Genomic DNA, 19,498 nt, shown 5'->3' on the forward strand with positions numbered 1-19,498 from the left:
TGTGCTGGTAGACATACACTTCGTCAACAGTAACGAGATACTTCTCTTTCTTACATGACAGAATGCTTGGTGTGACCTGTATTACACTCAGATTACCTCATGACCATACTGTGCCGGTAGACATACACTTCGTCAACAGTAACGAGATACTTCTCTTTCTTACATGGCAGAATGCTTGGTGTGACCTGTATTACACTCAGATTACCTCATGACCATACTGTGCCGGTAGACATACACTTCGTCAACAGTAACGAGATACTTCTCTTTCTTACATGGCAGAATGCTTGGTGTGACCTGTATTACACTCAGATTACCTCATGACCATACTGTGCCGGTAGACATACACTTCGTCAACAGTAACGAGATACTTCTCTTTCTAACATGACAGAATGCTTGGTGTGACCTGTATTACACTCAGATTACCTCATGACCATACTGTGCCGGTAGACATACACTTCGTCAACAGTAACGAGATACTTCTCTTTCTTACATGGCAGAATGCTTGGTGTGACCTGTATTACACTCAGATTACCTCATGACCATACTGTGCCGGTAGACATACACTTCGTCAACAGTAACGAGATACTTCTCTTTCTTACATGACAGAATGCTTGGTGTGACCTGTATTACACTCAGATTACCTCATGACCATACTGTGCCGGTAGACATACACTTCGTCAACAGTAACGAGATACTTCTCTTTCTTACATGGCAGAATGCTTGGTGTGACCTGTATTACACTCAGATTACCTCATGACCATACTGTGCCGGTAGACATACACTTCGTCAACAGTAACGAGATACTTCTCTTTCTTACATGACAGAATGCTTGGTGTGACCTGTATTACACTCAGATTACCTCATGACCATACTGTGCCGGTAGACATACACTTCGTCAACAGTAACGAGATACTTCTCTTTCTTACATGGCAGAATGCTTGGTGTGACCTGTATTACACTCAGATTACCTCATGACCATACTGTGCCGGTAGACATACACTTCGTCAACAGTAACAAGATACTTCTCTTTCTAACATGACAGAATGCTTGGTGTGACCTGTATTACACTCAGATTACCTCATGACCATACTGTGCCGGTAGACATACACTTCGTCAACAGTAACGAGATACTTCTCTTTCTTACATGACAGAATGCTTGGTGTGACCTGTATTACACTCAGATTACCTCATGACCATACTGTGCCGGTAGACATACACTTCGTCAACAGTAACGAGATACTTCTCTTTCTTACATGACAGAATGCTTGGTGTGACCTGTATTACACTCAGATTACCTCATGACCATACTGTGCCGGTAGACATACACATCGTCAACAGTAACGAGATACTTCTCTTTCTTACATGGCAGAATGCTTGGTGTGACCTGTATTACACTCAGATTACCTCATGACCATACTGTGCCGGTAGACATACACTTCGTCAACAGTAACGAGATACTTCTCTTTCTTACATGGCAGAATGCTTGGTGTGACCTGTATTACACTCAGATTACCTCATGACCATACTGTGCCGGTAGACATACACATCGTCAACAGTAACGAGATACTTCTCTTTCTTACATGACAGAATGCTTGGTGTGACCTGTATTACACTCAGATTACCTCATGACCACACTGTGCCGGTAGACATACACATCGTCAACAGTAACGAGATACTTCTCTTTCTTACATGGCAGAATGCTTGGTGTGACCTGTATTACACTCAGATTACCTCATGACCATACTGTGCCGGTAGACATACACATCGTCAACAGTAACGAGATACTTCTCTTTCTTACATGACAGAATGCTTGGTGTGACCTGTATTACACTCAGATTACCTCATGACCATACTGTGCCGGTAGACATACACTTCGTCAACAGTAACGAGATACTTCTCTTTCTTACATGGCAGAATGCTTGGTGTGACCTGTATTACACTCAGATTACCTCATGACCATACTGTGCCGGTAGACATACACTTCGTCAACAGTAACGAGATACTTCTCTTTCTTACATGACAGAATGCTTGGTGTGACCTGTATTACACTCAGATTACCTCATGACCATACTGTGCCGGTAGACATACACTTCGTCAACAGTAACGAGATACTTCTCTTTCTTACATGGCAGAATGCTTGGTGTGACCTGTATTACACTCAGATTACCTCATGACCATACTGTGCCGGTAGACATACACTTCGTCAACAGTAACGAGATACTTCTCTTTCTTACATGACAGAATGCTTGGTGTGACCTGTATTACACTCAGATTACCTCATGACCATACTGTGCCGGTAGACATACACTTCGTCAACAGTAACGAGATACTTCTCTTTCTTACATGGCAGAATGCTTGGTGTGACCTGTATTACACTCAGATTACCTCATGACCATACTGTGCCGGTAGACATACACTTCGTCAACAGTAACGAGATACTTCTCTTTCTTACATGACAGAATGCTTGGTGTGACCTGTATTACACTCAGATTACCTCATGACCATACTGTGCCGGTAGACATACACTTCGTCAACAGTAACGAGATACTTCTCTTTCTTACATGACAGAATGCTTGGTGTGACCTGTATTACACTCAGATTACCTCATGACCATACTGTGCCGGTAGACATACACTTCGTCAACAGTAACGAGATACTTCTCTTTCTTACATGGCAGCATGCTTGGTGTGACCTGTATTACACTCAGATTACCTCATGACCATACTGTGCCGGTAGACATACACTTCGTCAACAGTAACGAGATACTTCTCTTTCTTACATGACAGAATGCTTGGTGTGACCTGTATTACACTCAGATTACCTCATGACCACACTGTGCCGGTAGACATACACATCGTCAACAGTAACGAGATACTTCTCTTTCTTACATGACAGAATGCTTGGTGTGACCTGTATTACACTCAGATTACCTCATGACCATACTGTGCCGGTAGACATACACATCGTCAACAGTAACGAGATACTTTTCTTTCTTACATGGCAGAATGCTTGGTGTGACCTGTATTACACTCAGATTACCTCATGACCACACTGTGCCGGTAGACATACACATCGTCAACAGTAACGAGATACTTCTCTTTCTTACATGACAGAATGCTTGGTGTGACCTGTATTACACTCAGATTACCTCATGACCATACTGTGCCGGTAGACATACACTTCGTCAACAGTAACGAGATACTTCTCTTTCTTACATGACAGAATGCTTGGTGTGACCTGTATTACACTCAGATTACCTCATGACCATACTGTGCCGGTAGACATACACTTCGTCAACAGTAACGAGATACTTCTCTTTCTTACATGGCAGAATGCTTGGTGTGACCTGTATTACACTCAGATTACCTCATGACCATACTGTGCCGGTAGACATACACTTCGTCAACAGTAACGAGATACTTCTCTTTCTTACATGACAGAATGCTTGGTGTGACCTGTATTACACTCAGATTACCTCATGACCATACTGTGCCGGTAGACATACACTTCGTCAACAGTAACGAGATACTTCTCTTTCTTACATGGCAGAATGCTTGGTGTGACCTGTATTACACTCAGATTACCTCATGACCATACTGTGCCGGTAGACATACACTTCGTCAACAGTAACGAGATACTTCTCTTTCTTACATGACAGAATGCTTGGTGTGACCTGTATTACACTCAGATTACCTCATGACCATACTGTGCCGGTAGACATACACTTCGTCAACAGTAACGAGATACTTCTCTTTCTTACATGGCAGAATGCTTGGTGTGACCTGTATTACACTCAGATTACCTCATGACCATACTGTGCCGGTAGACATACACTTCGTCAACAGTAACGAGATACTTCTCTTTCTTACATGACAGAATGCTTGGTGTGACCTGTATTACACTCAGATTACCTCATGACCATACTGTGCCGGTAGACATACACTTCGTCAACAGTAACGAGATACTTCTCTTTCTTACATGACAGAATGCTTGGTGTGACCTGTATTACACTCAGATTACCTCATGACCATACTGTGCCGGTAGACATACACTTCGTCAACAGTAACGAGATACTTCTCTTTCTTACATGGCAGAAGACGTTTAAACCGATGCACTTATTTAGATATTAAGAAATTTTCTTGTTCTGAGGTTGTCAGAGAACCGAGTTTTGCTCGTGTTTTGTGAAAATGGAAAACAAAAATATTTTGATGGGTACAGTAACATCGATGTTTGTGTGGATTATTTGAAGATTTATAAAAACAAATAAGATTGTAATATTTGTTGATTTGTTGGTTCTGAGTCGTAAAACTTGCAGAAACACAGCGACAGCGCATGTGAGAAAACACCACGAGCCAGTAGATCTAGTTCTAACGTCCTCTCCCGGAAACCGAATTCTCCGTCCCAGAAAAGACGATCAACACAAAGATCGATTCAATTGAAGTTATACACGACAATACATAGATTGATAACAATATAACGTGATAAGAACATATTTAGCATTAACAATATTTGATAGAACTGTTGAACATATAGTATAGTGTCTGTCTGCTGATAAAATTATGTAAAATATAAATTGGTTAGCACATGAAGCGTAATATTTTAATGGTATATATTATAAGTGTTTCACAGAGAGCGCTAGTGTAGACAATTACTGATAGTGTATAACAACATCTACTAAATCTTCAGCACTACAATGTGTATCAAATATTATTTATTTTTGATTAATAGTTTAACAATAAAATACATCAGAATATTAACAACAAACTATAATGATTTAAGATAAATAAGCAACACTAGTTTATATGTGACTAAATAATAACATTAATTTTAAACATCTTAGTATCAGACATTTTTACTGCGTAAGACATTCAATACAATGAAAAACACATTTTCCATTATTTACCAATACTTTAAGTTCAAGGTTCATCTTTATTGACAGTTCAACTATATATGTTTTAAAATAGACTCTTAACCTTAAAGTGTCTCGTTACTTAATAAAGTAGATATGTTGTCTGTGGTTAATCACTACACTCTAACTAACACTGCTATTCATTATTCATCATTAGTTACATAAAATAAGATACTAAACGACTTTCTGTTCTTTGTAATTTATATTTTGTTTATAGTATCAATTTTTCAACTTTTCAACTGTATAGGATTCTAAATAGACTAACATCAGAAAAACACATCGTTATATCACAGTGTAAGAATATGTTTTGTATGTAATAACTGGTGCATAATAATACTGTAGATACTTCTGTATGAGAGACATTTAATAAAATACCAGATGACTTCCTGTAGTTGTTTCTTTGGTTTGTTTTGGAAATAAGCACAATGTTATACAATGGGCTACCTGTGCTACGCCCACCATGGGTACCGAATCCCGGTTTTAAGCGGTGCTTTTCGTACTTTAACACATTGGTTTTATTTCATGTTACGGCATTAAGATAATCACATGTAACTTGCTATATAACCAAACTCAGAAACTTATTATCCGTATAATAATAACACATTAAACTTGCTACCAACTATTACATTACACTGTATTTGGTTCAGCAAATGAAAACTCACAAATCCTTTAAAATGTACTATTTCACACTTATGTATCTCGAATTATATAAATATGGTCAGTGTCTGAAGAAACGTTTCCATGTGTAATGTGTAAACTATTTTCAGTTCCTACTCTAGGTCCTACAGCGACAAACTCCAAACAACAACGTTTGTTAAAAATCTGTTGGTTTTGTAAATACTTTATTAACTTCTAGAATCTACCATGTAAGCGTGGAAAGTTATCAGTGTTACGTTAAGTGTTGTTCTTCAATCGCTCTCTTCCCTGTGGTAAGGAATTCAATATCAGCTTTAGTGTTTCTTCACATGATATGAATTGTTTTTTGTCTTCATCCAAACCTTTTTCATTCACAAGTCGTTAAGTGTTGCTATTGTCGTTAAGAATCAACGATGGGTTCAATACACACGTTTCACTTCTACTATTTGTTTAATTCATGAAACTAAATTCTAAAACAGCTAACCCATCGTCTTCACATAGTCTCCTATGGCACAGCGGTAAGTTTATGTAGTTACAACGTTCAAATGCGGTGTATTATTCACAAGTGAACAAAGCAGACAGACCAGTGTGGCTTTGTTCTTGTAAAAAAACAACATATTTTTATGTCGAAACATGTTTTTAAATATTTTATTGGCAACTACTTGGTTAAAAGCTTAAAAGTCACTTAACTTCAGTTGAGAAACTGATAACATCGAAATCTCATAAAGCTAAAATTCAAGTTTCGATCCTTGGCGTGGTCTTAACTAAAATACACATTTGTCAGTTTTGAACTTAATAACAAACAAACACAATAATTATTTTTATTATATATTTTTATTGACAACAAAATTTCATATGGATACTAAAGTATCCTCAGAATATATCGCTTCCTTCTTCACTTTAAACCATATGCTTCCTGTAATTCAAATTCCAAAACTTCTACTTCCAAATATACCTATAGCTCCACCTCCACCTCCACCTCCAGCTCCAAATGCACCTAGAAATTCACCTCCAGCTCCATGATCATTAGGACAACAATATGAAGGAGGAACATCACAGTGAACAAAATTTGTTGGACATGCGATGCCATTTCGGAAATTCCCCACTAGTTCAGGTAGTAAACAAAGTGACGTCATTAGAATATATATCGCCTGTAATATTTTATAATGATTTTTAAATAGTCACTGTTTATCTACTTGTGAAGCCTAGCTAATAAACATTATATTCATGAAACTATTAAAATTATGTCAATACCAAGATCAACCGTTGATGTTACAGAACACGTCACAAAAAATATTCATCTTTAACAGTTACGTTAATTTGACGAGTTTGTCAGTAAAATCTATTATTATTAATCAATAAACCAATCTACTTTCTTGTTTCCAGAACGGTATCTTATTTCAAATTTCAACTTTCCGTTGCGTCACCAAAAGTACATAAAATTTCTCTATAAAAACACATTAAAGTGATTCTCCGTTGGTTAGCTTGCACACTAAATACCGTATTTTACGCCTTAGAGGCTACATCGTGGAAGACGAACCCTAATTTGTGACAGAGAATTCTAATAAAAAATTGACTTTATAACTAACACTTTAATATATCCTTGATTTTCTTCAATTTACTGAGTAAAGACATAATATACTCCACAGTATATCGACAATATTAGTTCAATTGTTTTATACTACTGAAGATACTTGTAGTTAGTAAGTAGTGACATTACGATCTGTATGAAAGGCCGATTTGAGTAGATCCCAAGCTAACCTCTTGTCTTAACCCATCACTCTTATCTTGGGACACTCATGGGGGATTTTAAGAGATTTTTTAAAGAAAATATGTGCGTATTACATTGTCATATTATGTTACATAATATTAATGTTACATTCCGTTAATAAGAAGAAATAAACATTGTGGCAGTTTCTTAAACGATAAAGACAAACGTAACTTATAATTGATATTTCTATCATACCATTTAAACTGTTTGTATGAATTCAGTGTCAAAGAATTCATACTCTCACCTGGAGTTGATTCCAACAGTGTTGTAAACATCAAAAGTATAATAATTGTTGTAGTCTTCATTTCTCTGATCTGTTAAAATCAGTATTAATACAGTTAGAGAAATGAGACTTTTAACGAAGCCTAAAATAAAAGCTCGAAAAACTTAGTACAGTCCATGAATTCTATATCTTACTAGCTTCAGATATATTAAAACAGAGGTACTTTTTATAAACGGAAGTAGAGTTACAGAAAAAACAAGTTCACGATTTATCACAGGAACACTAAAACCATTACAATAACTAGACAACATCTAATGAAAGATTTCTATATGATAAAAATTACATTTTGTAAATACCGTTTAACAACAAAAATGATTTTATATTGAAATTTGTCTTCTTTTTTTTGAGGTTTCTCGAACTTAATAAAACATCAAAGTAAAAACGTCTTTATTAAAGAAAGTTTATATCTAGGAACCAAGAACAATACCAGACCGATCAACCAAAACACACAGAAATAAAGTTTAACAACGAATAGAAAAACGTTGAAGTTATCATGCCTGTGGTAAAATATTGACTTATAAAATGAAAACAAAATATTAGTTTGTGACAACATGATAAAAATAATTATTCATATAAGTACTTAAGGTATGTACTTTGTTTAATATTAATTATAATTACTATTATAAAGAAATACTCTCAAACAAGATATAAAAATTATATTACCAAGGAGTGTTCAATTATTAGACACTTCGACTACGTTTTATTGAAGTGTAAATATACAGTTAGACTACGGTCCTGATACTCAGCTTATATAGTCGTATTTTTAATGAGATGCACAGTTCTGAGAACATCACAACCAATCAGAATGATTCCAGTAACAGTTGACGTCAAGAATATATTACAATATTATAGAAACATGTAGAGAGACAGATTGAGCCAACAGGAAACAGTGAGTGATTATTTGTTATTTACATAAGTGGCTGTTAAAGTGGCTCATGTAGTGGTGGAAAGACTAAAACTGTAAGTGGTAATGAAGTTGTGTGATTAGGGTAGAATGGATAGTAACATGTAAGTAGTTGTGTTTCATGGATATTCACAAATGGTTTATATATCAATAAATCGTGTGGAACACACGTAGCTATTGTAACATTAGAACAAACGAGCTTCGATGTGCGATATTATAGACAAAACGTAGTTATTTTAACTTTAGAACACACAGGTGTCTATAAAGACATTTATTTAACCATAAGTATACAGGCTAACTAAATGATTTTTATATCCTAATCATGTTGACACGCTGTCTGTTTCTTTGTTTGACTTAAATTTCCCACAAATTTATACGAGAATTATCTGCGCTAGCCGTCCTCAAGTTACCTGAGTGAGATAAGAAGGAAGGCTAATAGCCATCACCATCCACCATCAACTGTTAGTTACTTTTTATTTACAAATTCTGGGAGCAACCGTTACTTATAACGCATCTTTAGCTGAATGGGCAAACAAGTTTCATGAGTGGGGGATTCATACTCGTTACCTAAAGAATTCGAGTCACTCACCACCTAGCTGTATCAGGACGGTATACATACACTTAGTTCAGTGTGATGACATACTCTTGTTTGTCACATGACAGAAGTCATTTGTACAGTTTTATGATATACTACAGTTCCAAACATGTGAAACTCTTATCTAATTATTTATTATGGTTAATCTGTTGTCTTCTTTACTTGTACATATTTAGAAAATTTAGAGATTACGAAATTTTCTTCTTCTGAGGTTCTCAGAGGTCAAAGTTTCTCATCATTTTGATGTTGTTTTTGTGTGGAAATAAAAAACAAAAATATTTTAATGTCTTCAGTTACCTAGTGGCTCGGGTGAAGATTTTTGTAAACAGCTATGAAAGTAACGTTGAAACGTTGGTTTTAAGTGGCAAGATTTCAAAGTAACCCAGGTATAGCACGTGTGGAAAAACACCATGAGCCAGGACATTCTGTTCTCACGCGCTTATCAGGGAACCAAACTCTTCGCTTCAGAAAAAAAACTCTCATCACAAAGATTGATTTCTTTAACGTTATACACAAAAATACCTAGATTGATAACAATATAACGTGATAAGAATATATTTAACATTAACAATACGTGATAGAACTGTTGAACATATAGCATAATATCTCTGTAATGATCAAACTAGTGTATAATAAAAATAGGTCGGCAGTCGCTTGTTTCTTTTGGAATTTTTCGCAAAGCTACACGATGGTTATCTGTGCTAGCCGTCCCTAATTTAGTAGTGTAAGACTAAGGGGAAGACAGCTAGTTATCACCCCCACCACCAACTCTTAGATTGTTCTTTTAACAACGAGTAGTGGGATTGATCGTCATTGTATAACGCCCCTGCGGCTGAAAGGGCGAGCACATTTGGTGCGACGGGGATTCGACCCTGATATTATGAGCCGAACGCCTTAACCACCTGTCCATGCCGGGCCTTTTTTTAATTCATGAAGCTAAATTCTAAAACGGCTGACTCAACACCTTCACACAGCTCCCTAGAGTACAGCAAAAGTTTAAGTAGTTACACAACAGAAACACCATTGTGACTTTGTTCTTATAATAAACAAAGTGTTCAGATATTTATACTGTTCTGTCACAGTAACAAAACATTTTGTCGTATATCTTTATTGGTGAAGAAAATCTTCACAAGCAGTGAATATTAAAAATATACAATAGTACTTATAATATGAACCATGATGAGCATCTAAATTTAACATTTACCAAAAATAAAACTTTCATAACACTTTTTGTTTCTACTAATAATTTAGTTTTAATAACTGATTGAATCCTCTCTTGCTTAGCTGTTAGCGCGATAATTTACCTCACACATCACATGCCACTTGTTATTTCTGTTTACACTTAATGATAAAAATTCCGAATAAAATATTTTACTAGAAATTGCTTTTGAAATGTTTTGTAGAAATCTAACAATTGTTGTAAATATTGTATTAGCCTCTAGAATTTACCATCTTGGAAACTTAAAGCGTCAAAACTTCTTAGGTTAACTTCAAAAATTGCTTTTTAAAAGGTAGAGGGCAGTACGAAAATTGAAGTGTCATTCGATTATTTAAAAACCTTAAACAAGAAAAAAAACGATACATTTTTAATTACTGTTTTTGTTTCTATAATTACGCCATCTGTAAGAGTCTTAGTGCACTAATATGTTCTTTTTCATTTGTTAATTTCGTACGAAGCTAGCTGTCCCTACTTTTGAAATCTTAGACAGCTTGTAAAAAACCACCTACCTTCCTAACTGTCGGAATATACTGTCAGACATTCATAACCTGAGGTAATGGTACAAGAACAATGGTGTAGACCTTTCTTCCACCACCGACAAAATCACACCTGATGGGTCTGTGAGTGGGTGTGTGTTTTCTTAAGATCGGGCTATCTTCTGAGCCCACCGAGGGGAATCGAACCCCTGATTTTAACGTTGTAAATCCGTAAACATACCGCTATATTAGCGGAGGGCAATATATTATCTGCAGGGGGAAATTTCCATTAAAGGAATGTTTTGTACATTAAATTTCTAGACCTCCCCCTTCATGTTTCTCTACACATTTGTCAAACACCATTAATGTCTGTTTACAAGGAATTCAGAGAGACATCCTGAGAAATCAAAATATACGGAAGTCCGAAAAGTTGCATCCAGTGTTTATGAGGAGTATATTATTAATTCCTATTTGAACTTTTACATCACGATATAGCAGACAGGATAACACAGACGTTTGTAGCTGAAGGTATTATATGGTGTTTAACAGACAGGATAACACAGATGTTTGTAGCTGAAGGTATTATATGGTGTTTAACAGACAGGATAACACAGACGTTTGTCGCTGAAGGTATCATATGGTGTTCAACAGACAGGATAACACAGACGTTTGTAGCTGAAGGTATTATATGGTGTTTAATAGACAGGATAACACAGACGTTTGTAGCTGATGGTATTATATTATATGGTGTTTAACAGGGTTGAGCTTTGCATTTTCTTTTATATTTAGCTAAACCTTTTTCATGCACAAACAAGAAATCTCTTAGAAAAATAGCACTTGAAAATGGTCTGTAATTAATTTTATTAGAATAAATAATGTTATTTATAAGCCGAATGTGCAAACTAAGCTCATAAACGAACAAACAGTTCATATATTTATGAGTAACATCAACAATCTAAATCAATCTATCGATCATGACGTCATCAATTCCTAACACTGATATCTGCTAGAACTATGGAATATAGAATATATCCAAGCTAATTGTTAGATAAAAATAGAATACTGAATATCAGATAAATCTTGGGATATATTTTATACTAAACTACCAGTTCCACTGTACTGTATAGGTAGAATGTTGAGGAATTTGATTATTTTAACGGTTCAATAATAAACTTACGTTTACATCCGAGTTTTATTACATATTTTGAATAAAATTATTAATTATTATATGTGTCAACTTAACTTATAAATTTAAAAAAAGATATCAAGTTTCATTTTTCTTTCTTTCAAGATGGCGAAAGTATAGCGCTCCACAGATGAATACAAGTAGTATTTCAGACAATTTTCTCTTATTTAAAGTCAAAATTTCATATCGTTTTTGTACAACAAATAGTTGAGACACTAATTTCCTTACATCAGTTTAAAGTGTCTGGTTAATAATCTTCCTTCCTTTTCTTATTTAATAAAGACTGTTACTAAAAATAAAAATATCTTCACCATTCGTCCAGGAAGTTTACATTGGTCATTCTCATCTTTTCCAAGGGTTATAATTATGCTTACATATTTACATGAGTTGATATGTTCACCAGTTGCTCCAGGGGAGAAAAGCGTTATATGTTCAGGTGAAGTTGACACTGGCAAACTGATAATAAGTGCAAGAGACCATAGTGAACAAATAGATGATGAAACAATTTGTTACAACAATATCTAGAGAGACATGTCTACTTCTGTAAAATACCTGGTTTGTACACTCTGGTGGACATATTATTCGTTATAATATAATGAATTTTTATTCATTAAATAAAGGTAAGTATTCATGTAAACACATTAAAAAATCTCCTTCTCACTGTCCAACAGGGTCAAAATATTGTGTCAAAGCTTAGAGGACAGTACAATCGCATAATCCACTGTTGTCTTGAATTGGCAGTCAATGTGTTAACTTACCATCTTTTTTTTTCAATTTTAATTTGTTTTATACAATTTTAACTACAATAATAAGTTTCATGAATTCTCGTGTTAGTCCAAATAATGTATATAAACGTTCATATAATTCATACGATTCAACTGTTTTATGTTACTTATTCAGCATAATTACCCCATATCTGTTTTGCTGAACACGTTGTTGTACTTCCTGATACGTATTTAAAACACGCGTGTTTCAGCCCTTGGCTGTACACTATCACACTTGTACTTAGTTTCATTGGAAGTTTGCCAGAACTGTCTTCATTGTTTCGAACGTCTTTTACACTTTTCGTATTACAAATATCTTTATATATTAACTGTTTTACAACTTTTTGTTTTCATAATTTACAAATGGGAAACACTCCATATCCAGCATATTAAAAAATGCAAATTTGGTTTATATTTTGTAATGATAATACCATTACACGTGAATACTCAAGTATCATCAGCGTTAATCGTTTTATTTAACATTTTGAACCACCAGCTTCCTACATTTCCTCCACGTCCAGTGAAACAATAATGGGTAAGAGGAACATGACAGCAAACACAATTTTCTGTATATTCGATAACATTTCGGTAAGTCCCCACAGTTTCAGTCAAGAACAAATAACATTATAACAAGACATTCCGCTATTTTTAATATTCTATACTCTAAAATTTATAAGTACAGATCTTATAAAATAACCATGCTCAGGTTCTCGATGTCCGAGAAGACCTAGCGATCCATCGGCCTGCCACGGAGTAATGCAGCCAAGACGCCCTGAGTTTTTCGCAACGCCAGGCGGCGCATGCCAGCTTGTCTCAACAAGGAGGCTTCAGACCTGCTCCCAGGACCCAATGACAGACTCAACAGAGCAGAGCCCCCAGACAAGGACAATCAATTCGTCTCCAACCTTATCCTCAGCAAGGAGGCAGATGTTGAGGCTCCACACATTAGGGCAGGTAAAACTGGGACAAAATCCCAGAATGAGGTGAGAAGTGCCCGATGGTCGGACACGTTAAACGAGACATCCCAACCTGGTGAACTGCAGCTCCACTGAGGCTCTGCCGATGGCCAGGTGTTACATATAACCTGTCAAGGCGACAAGAAACGCCCTAACCAATCCAAGTTGTCACAAAAGCAGACCCCCACACAGCACACGCCAGACATTGGGAAAGTCGAAATCCGACAGCACTGCACACAGAGACCACGTACACCGAACACCAGAAAGAGGATCACCTCTAATCTTGTCGAGATGAGGATTCAAGACGCAGTTGAAGTCGCCACCAAGGACGATATCGGCCTGTGTAACCATGAACCTTCCAAGCCCGAGAAAAAAACCTCCCGCTCCCCAGACTGTGCAAGCGCTTAGACATTGACAAGACGATTCTTACGACCCCCAGCGAAAACATCAACGCACACAACCCGCCCCTCAGCATCACTATGTAACGCGAGGATGGTGCCATTAAAATGCCGGTGAAAGAGGATTACCCACACCCCGTGCACGCGTCGTGCCAAAGGACCAGAAGGAACGGACAGGATAGCGAGAGGAAAACGAAAAGTGGACCCTCCGAGAAGCAAAAGGAGCTCCTGCAAAAATATTGTATCAACCACAAAGCGGTTGAAGAGGGATAATATGTAAAATTGTTTAACAATCTCAAATATTTCTGGATGTTTAATGTAATGCAGGAAAAACCCATCAACTAATCAGAGGGGAGGAATCAGTGACGTTGTTGCTTTTACTGGACAGACTGAGGCAGGGGGGCGAGTGGCTCTTGAGGTATTTTACACAAAAGTAGCCATTTCTCTCTACGTACTGTTTCAATACGTGGCTGTTCATTGTGGTCTCTTCTACAGGCAGTCTCTCAGTATTACCTTCATCATTTCTTCAACTGTATTTATGTTTTAATTCTGATAGTGGATAGTATACAACATTATTTCGTGAATGTGATATAAATTGTATCTGTTTTCCGGAGAAACTTGACTTTGACATGTATAACTGTCTTTCTCTATTCTAACTATGAGATGTATGCTACTCTCGAACCTTGGACCCCTACCTTACGTTTGTGTCAAATAGGTTACCATAATTACTTGACAACCAATTTTAGAAAATAGAGTTTAGAGATGTATTTAGTGTTGAATGAAAAAAAAAAAACTTTCATTACGAGATACAAACGATAAAAGAGCGTCACCTAGTGTAATAATTTAGTAAATAGAAAATTATTTCTTTTTTGTAATCAAGTATTTTTTATATTTGCTGTCATTATTAATATTTCCTCTCTCATTTATCAAATAGTTATCAAATCTTTTTACTAGAAAATTAAGGTAGCGTTGATTAATTGGAATCTTTTTTTTTTACAAATAAAACCAAAGTATAACCATATATGTTACATAAAATTAAGAACATCTAGTTTTCTATAATTATAACCAATATGTTTAAATCATGTCGTGATGTTTCTAATATTCACTGGTTCTGAAGAGTTTCATAAGAATAAAGATGAACAACAGAATGTTTTATTTCTCTGACATGACGGAACTGTATAAATATCTGAAGACTTTATTTGTTGTAAAAACAAAGCCACACTGGGCTGTCTGTCTTGGGAACAATACACAGATTTTAAATGTTCTAACAACTTAAACTTCCCGCTGTGTCATAGGGGACGATGTGAAGGCATGGAGTTAGCGGTTTTAGAATTTAGCTTCAAGAATTTAAAAAAATAATGAAGGTAAAACGTTTCCAGCCTTACCTTAGCATTTAACGACAATAGCAAATCGTAACGTCTTAAAAATCATAAGACGTTGAAGACAAAATAAACTTGATAAGACGTGTTGTGTAAGGGAAGAAACAATAAAACTGTTTTCCACCGTCCCTAATATTTAGTTATTGACCACAGGGAATTAAACTAGTCAGTAGCACCTTCCAATCACCTTTAAGAAAAAATGATTGACTGTCCATCTTATATGGCATTAATAATTTATAGAGACGAGGAACTAGAATGTACTATCATTATTTGTTCTCCAACAGCGGTGAGTTTCTATAATTTAAAAAAGAAATGTTTTTCAGACCAAGTGAACTTTCTCCAGTCCTCGTTGCAGTTTAAATAATATAAAAAAAACATTTATTTCAAGATGTTTCTTTTACAATAAATGGTGAAGCGACTGATGAAATTTTATTAGAAATATAAAACAAATTTATATATTTAAAGTGCTGGATATGAATAGTTTCAAATTTGTGATTTATGACAGAAAAAATATTTATAACTAAAAATGTGTGTGTGTGTTTTCTTATAGCAAAACCAAATCTGGCTATCTCCTGGGTCCACAGAGGGGAATCAAACCCCTCATTTTAGCGTTGTAAACACGCATACTTTCAGCTGTACAAGCCGGGCACTAACTTAATATATAATGATATTTGTATCATGAATAATATAGAAGACTTTCGATAGTTTGAAAAGAGTACTGGCAAACTGCCAAGAAAAGAAAATGGAGGAGTGTAAATGAAAGGTCAAGGGTTAAGTGTGTTCTAAATGATTTATCAGGAAATAAAACAATGTGTTGAACAAAACAGATGAATAATATTTATACAGAGAAATATATATGTTAAAAACGGTTCGTTTGGGTTGAAAAAATATTTTACGAAGAGGAGCGAACAACGTTTCGACCTTCTTCACTCATCGTCAGGTTCACAAAGAAGGAAAGAGGTTACTGACCGGAAGCTGACCACATGTTTGAAAGGTGATGTGTAACTGAGTGTCGGAATCTAGAGGGCGGTGTTAGATGTTTGAATATATAATTTTATATTATTTATTTTATTATTTTTAATATAAGTATAAAGGTGTTCCTTTGTATTGGTTTATTTTGGGTTTAAGTTGTTCTACAAGTAAGGCTTTAATTTTGCGTTTGTTTATGTTTGTTTCTTTATTTAGTATTTGAGTGTTTTCTATGGTTATGTTGTGTTTATTTGACTTGCAGTGTTCGAAAAAGTGTGAAGGTGACTTTTTGTGTTCTTTGAATCTGGTTTCCATTTTTCTACTTGTTTCTCCAATATAGAAGTCGTGGCAGTTATCACATTGTATTTTATAAATAATGTTGGTGTTGTGTTTGTTAGTGTAGTTTTACATTATAGACCTAGTTTTGTGCCTGGTTTTGAATAAATTTGGTATTAACTGGAATGTCATATTTTGTTACTAGTTTTTGCCAAATGTTGGTTATTTGTCTGCTGATGTCAGGAATATATGGTATACAGCAGTATATGGTTTCGTGATTTTTTGATTCGTGAGATATATTTACTTTAATTGGTGATTTTGCTTTCTGTCTGCGTGTGTACGTATAATGTTTTCTGCGGTTTGTGAAAGAAACGTATTGATGTTGATGAAGTATTGTTTTATTTTGTCTAATTCATCGTTAATTTTATCTGGTGAGCATAGTTTTATGGCTGTGTTTATTTGGTTTCTTAGTATGTTGAGTTTTTGTTTTGTTTCATGTGCTGAGTCCCAAGGAATGTATAGTCCAGTATGGGTGATTTTTCGGTGGATTTCTGTTTTGAATTATGTGTCGGTTCTTGTAATTTTGAGGTTAAGAAATGATATTTGATTGCTTTCTTCCTGTTCATTGCGTTCTTCCTGTCTATACTATGTAAAAACTACACTGACAAACACTTCAAAAACGTTATTTATAAAATACAATGTGATAACTGCCACGACTTCTATATTGAGAAGCAATTAGAAAATGGAAACCAGATTAAAAGAACATAAAAAGTCACCTTCACTCGTTTTCGAACACTGCAAGTCAAATAAACACAACACAACCATAGATAACACACAAATACTAAATAAAGAAACAAACATAAACAAACGCAAAATTAAAGAAGCCTTACTTACACAACAACGTAAACCCAAAATAAACCAATATAAAGGAACGCCTTTATACCTATATGAAATGTAATAAAATAAAATTATATTATATATTCAAACATCTAACACCGCCCACTACATTCCGACACCCAGTTACACAACCCCTTTCAAAGATGTGGTCAGCTTTCGGTCAGTTACCTCTTTCTTCATGAACCTGACGATGACAGAAGAAGGTCGAAACGTTGTTCGCTATTCTATGTAAAATATTTTCTCAACCCAAACGAGCCGTTTTTGCATATATATTACAATTCATATAAATTAGTCCACCTTCTTTCCCATGGTAGAGTGGGGAGCATCTTAGTAAACACAATACATATATATTAGTCCACCTTCTATCCCATGGTAGAGTGGGGAGCATCTTAGTAAGCACAATACATATAAATTAGTCCACCTTCTATCCCATGGTAGAGTGGGGAGCATCTTAGTAAACACAATACATATAAAATAGTCCACCTTCTTTCTCATGATAGGGTGGAGAGCATCTTAGTAAACACAATACATATAAATTGGTCCACCTTCTTTCCCATGATAAGGTGGGGAGTATCTTAGTAAATACAATACATATAAATTATTCCACCTTCTTTCCCATGGTAGAGTGGGGAGTATCTTAGTAAACATAATACATATAAATTAGTCCATCTTCTTTCCCATGGTAGAGTGGGGAGCATCTTAGCAAACACAATACATATAAATTAGTCCACCTTCTTTCCCATGGTAGAGTGGGGAGCATCTCAGTAAACACAATACATATAATCAGCGTTGTCGAGAAACCCACTTGTAGAGTAATATATATGCAAAAACGGCTCGTTTGGGTTGAGAAGATATTTTACATAGAAGAGCGAACAACGTTTCGACCTTCTTCGGTCATCGTCAGGTTCACAAAGAAAGAGGTAACTGACCGTAACCTGACCACATGTTTCAGAGGGGTTGTGTAACTGAAAGTTGGAATGTAGAGGGCGGTGTTAGATGTTTGAATATATAATTTTATTTATTTTATTATATTAATATAGGTATAAAGGCGTTCCTTTATATTGGTTTATTTTGGGTTTTAGTTGTTGTATAAGTAAGACTTCTTTAATTTTGCGTTTGTTTATGTTTGTTTCTTTATTTAGTATTTGAGTGTTTTCTATCGTTACGTTGTGTTTATTTGACTTGCAGTTTTCGAAAACGTGTGAAGGTGACTTTTTATGTTTTTTGAATCTGGTTTCCATTTTTTCTACTTGTTTCTCCAATATAGAAGTTGTGGCAGTTATCACATTGTATTTTATAAATAATGTTGGTGTGGTGTTTGTCAGTGTAGTTTTTACATAGTATAGACCTCAGTTTTGTGCCTGGTTTTTGAATAAATTTGGTATTAACTGGAATGTCGTATTTTGTTACTAGTTTTTGCCGAATGTTGGTTATTTGTTTGCTGATGTCAGGAATATATGGTATACAGCAGTATATGGTTTCGTGATTTTTTGATTCGTGAGATATATTTACTTTAATTGGTTGCTTTTGCTTTCTGTCTGCGTGTGTACGTATAATGTTTTCTGCGGTTTGTGAAGGAAACGTATTGATGTTGATGAAGTATTGTTTTATTTTGTCTAATTCATCGTTAATTTTATCTAGTGAGCATAGTTTTATGGCTGTGTTTATTTGGTTTCTTAGTATGTTGAGTTTTTTTTTTGTTTCATGTGCTGGGTTCCAAGGAATGTATAGTCCAGTATGGGTGATTGTTGAGTGGATTTCTGTTTTGAATTGTTTATCGGTTCTTGTAATTTTGAGGTTAATAAATGATATTTGATTACTTTCTTCCTGTTCACATATGTAGTTAATGTTGATTCCATGAATCAAACACCTCTTCTTAC

At 35.3% G+C, this 19,498-nt stretch overlaps 1 long non-coding RNA gene across 1 annotated transcript; it reads right to left on the minus strand.

Moving 5' to 3' along the window:
• Positions 1-6,360: 6,360 nt before the first annotated feature.
• LOC143233247 (uncharacterized) lies at positions 6,361-8,337 on the minus strand. The gene is made up of 3 exons (XR_013018064.1): positions 8,263-8,337; positions 7,561-7,630; positions 6,361-6,650 (listed from the first exon to the last, which is right to left on the minus strand). It is a non-coding gene; the product is annotated as an uncharacterized LOC143233247 (long non-coding RNA).
• Positions 8,338-19,498: the final 11,161 nt, after the last annotated feature.

This window comes from Tachypleus tridentatus, chromosome 12, assembly GCF_004210375.1.
Source record: "Tachypleus tridentatus isolate NWPU-2018 chromosome 12, ASM421037v1, whole genome shotgun sequence".
Classification (NCBI taxonomy): domain Eukaryota; kingdom Metazoa; phylum Arthropoda; class Merostomata; order Xiphosura; family Limulidae; genus Tachypleus; species Tachypleus tridentatus.